Below are 3791 nucleotides of genomic sequence, written 5' to 3'. Positions count from 1 at the left end.
TCGCTCAAAAAATGAAAAAAAAAATCCTAACGTTGAAGATTTCATCATTTTGCCTCTCTCTCTCTCTCTCTCTCTCTCTCTCTCTCTCTCTCTCTCTCTCTCTCCCCCCCTATGTGTGTGCATGTGCATGTGCGTGTGCATGTGTTTGTTATTTTGAAACTATGATTCGATATAAGGTGGATCTCTTTCAAGGATCGATAAGGCACACGTGGTATCATGTGGGGGAGTTGCTTGTTTCAATTAATGTGGCTCACTCCACCAAGATTTGAAGCACTTCGCTGAAATTGTATAAAGCCAACAAAATTGTGGGTCAATTGCTTAGTTCATGTCCACCCCCCTAGCACTTGATTTCGTAATCGTCATGCCTTTCAAGAACTTCATCGAGTTTTTGGCCTACCAAGGCACCTCCCTAGCAATGATTTCCCCTAAAAAACACATTCTTGGCTTAAATTTTAATTATGAACATTTAGTTAACTCTAGCTCCTTTCTTCTCTTTTTAGCTAAACCATCTAGACTCTCTCCAATGGGGGAATTGAAGCTTCACAACTTGTTTTATTGTATAAATATTATAATAATAACTTCTATCACTTGTAATGTGATGAGATTTGAAAAAGACTTGAATTATTTTCGGTCTAAATTAACTTTGAAGCTAGATTCTTTCACGAAGTTTCTATTTTTCATTGTTTTATTGATTTGATCATGGACTTTAATAAAATTTAGACGTCAAGTTTCTATTTTTCAATTGTTTTCATTATTTTATTATGTCGTATAATAAATTTTCGATGACATTATAATGGCTTGAATATGTCAAAAAGACTTCCTTCCTTGAGTGTCCTCCAACAACAAATGATGGAGAGAGAGAGAGAGAGAGAGAGAGAGAGAGAGAGAGGTATTGACTTTTCAAGTTTGCACATGCATGTGTCGAAACCTCCCGGCCCTCCTCTTTTTCCCCATGGTGATTAAGAGTTGAATAAAACCAACTTGGGGGCCCTATTTTTGGCCTGCCCTTAGCCTTAGCAAAGGTTGTGCTTTGGCAAAACTAAAATAGGGGAGTTTTTAAATTTCATAAATTCCAGATTTGTCTCATTGGCCTTAGTTAAAGCTGTAAGCCCAATAAATGAGGCAATTATGCACAACTAACTATTTTGGGTTTCTCTCTCTCTCTCTTAGCTTCAGTCACTCCACCACTTGTCCCTAGCTCACCCACCCTTCGCCTCCAGATTCTCTCTCTTAGCTTCCCTCACTCCACCACTTGTGCTAGCTCACCCAGATTCTCTCTCTTAGCTTCCCTCACTCCACCAAGTCTAGTCTCTCTCTTTCTCTCACTCCACCACTAATCCCTACCCCCCCTTTCTCCTCCCCATTTATTTTGGGCAGGCCTATGAATGACATGCGTCATTGATCTTTTTTCACTTGTTTGTCTTAATCCGTCCGAAAAACTTTGATCTTTTTTCACTTGTTTGTCTTGAATCTGTCCGAAAAACTTTCTTGCTTGAGTGTCCACAGTCCGATGACCGGAGACGCAGGGTGTGATGATTACCTACGAGACGAGTATCTGGCTGCACAAGCATACCTACGGGAGCCGGAAGTGCTGCGAGTGATCGATATCTATGCTACGTGCACAGGCCGAGGAGAGGCCGTAGTGCTGAGGGATTTCTGGGAGCTCCAGGAGCTATCCGCGGGGGTGGGCTATGCAGCCATTTCGCACACCTACGGCGTGGAGGTGTATGAAGTGTTCGATTGCAGGTGCACAACCAGGCTTGGCACAGCTGATCAATATGTGCAGGAAGAGGACATGGTGGCTAGCCGTGCAGATTGCAGCAGGAGGAAGACGACTCCTCCGCCACGCTGCTCCATGAAGGAGCCTTGCCCGCACCAAACTCCTGGGCCTCTCACTGATCAGCGCAACAGAGTGGTGAAAGATATCTTGAATATGTGCGACATCCTGAGAGCAGCAGGGGTGGAGTATGCTTGGCATGATGGGGTTTGCATTGCGCAGCATGATGAAGAGGAGGTGAAAGCCACAATCAAATGCATGGGATGGATCTACTATGAGGCGGAGGAGAGCATCGTCTTTCTACACTATGTGGGCAGGCCTATGGCACCCATCGCGCCGCGAGGATCCTCAGTATACGAGACTACTTGCCGTTGGCACACCAGGGTATGGACAATACAGGAAGCCGCCCTCTCCAGAACCAGACGATATTGTGTTCGTGTGTGCAGCACGGGAGACCTCTTGAGTTTCATGATCAGCACAGGAGAATCAAGGCATTGCTGCGATGAATCCGAGTTTAAGCGCCAGGTTCAGGATTTCGAGCACAAAATCAGTCTCTGGTATAGGGAGGACTCTTCCACAATCGATGTTATCTCAGAGAAAACCCTCTACGATCTCCTCAACGACCAGCTGCTGCCCGCTTTAGAAGCTCTCCAGTCTGAGGCTTTAAGACTGAACATCAGATCTGAGTCGTCCACTTCGTGGAGCAGTGGCTTAAGTGTGTCCAAAATCTGTCAGGATTTCTATCTTACATAACCCACGACCATTACAATATGTATTTCCGGTTGGGACTGTGGGAGTGCAGTTTACGACAGAGCAAGCACATGGGCGACCGGATCAACAGCATTCTGGGGCTGGCGGGGGTGAACGACTTGGTCGTACCCAAGGACGACCTTCAAAATATGGAAGCTTGGACGATCGAATTCTTCCAGAGAGTAGAAGTAGAGCCTGGATTGGCCGTGGCTGTGTTCTGTGTAAACAATCATCTCATCCAAGAGCATGACCTGCAATACATAAGGCATTCGTGGGTGCCTGTTCTATGGAGACCCCTAGAAGTGGAGGACGATCCCGAGTTGGAGAACGAGAAGGGCATGCAATACGAAGTGCAGGAAAATGGAACGTTGATGATCCGAGGCAAACTAAGGTCTGTGCCAGTGCAGTTTACTATGAAGATTGAAGATCACGAAGCACCACCATTCAAATCACAACCTGATGTTCCCTTAGCCGATTTGCTGCCTCATATCACGTTGATACAAGACAAAGACGATGATCAATATCGACTGACCATGAATCTAACCTTAAGACCACACCTCTCAGGCTTCTCTAGCAGAGCAACCCTCTCTCTAGCACCACCTCCTCATGATGATTGCTCCATGGGTATGGCGGCCCTCCCCATTTGGAAGTCTGAGCAGGAGGGTCATCAACAATGCCTGAATATTGGTGGACATTTTGTGGGCATTGCGGAGGGTCAGAGCTTCAATGCTTGCTTGATCTTCCCCTTGGACTCTAACAACCACAGGGAATCAGATCGCCCTACTCTCATAGTTCACCATCCTTCAGGATCAGCAGCCACAAACCATGTCTTCAAGCTTGGAGCCTTTCGTATGTCTATGCCTTTCGTACGCATCGCAATGTCTTCTTCTGCCCATTCCATCAACATTGAGGAGCTTGTATTACTTTAACCGAACTGTGATTTCTTTACCACTCAACATTTCCAAAAAATTATTTCTTCTGCGTACTATGACATATGCTACTGATTAGTGTGGTTTTGAGGTTGTTGGTAGAAGATGCTTTATGTGAGGTTTAGCCTTCTCATCTACATCTATTTCTTGTTCGCTTTTGAATCGGAATTTGCAATCCAAATCCTCCATTCGTTTTATGCTGACACATGGTGGATGCACACACCCTTTGTAGCTAGGTTCCATAGGAATGTGTGTTGGATATGATATAAATTGGTCATCATATAGCATAGTATCTTGACCTTGGTGGGCTTGAAATAGGGCTAGGATTCTATTAT

At 45.1% G+C, this 3791-nt stretch overlaps 1 pseudogene; it reads left to right on the top strand.

Annotated features, from left to right (window-relative positions):
* The first annotated feature begins 1294 nt into the window (after nt 1–1294).
* Nucleotides 1295–3464, top strand: LOC147901249 (uncharacterized; annotated as a pseudogene).
* The last annotated feature ends 327 nt before the right edge of the window (nt 3465–3791 follow it).

This window comes from Dipteris shenzhenensis, chromosome 6, assembly GCF_047967505.1.
Source record: "Dipteris shenzhenensis isolate YYH24624 ecotype China chromosome 6, Dip_SZ_1.0, whole genome shotgun sequence".
Classification (NCBI taxonomy): Eukaryota; Viridiplantae; Streptophyta; class Polypodiopsida; order Gleicheniales; family Dipteridaceae; genus Dipteris; species Dipteris shenzhenensis.
Note: the sequence above shows the minus strand (reverse complement) of the source record. Positions and strands in the feature narration are given on the sequence as shown.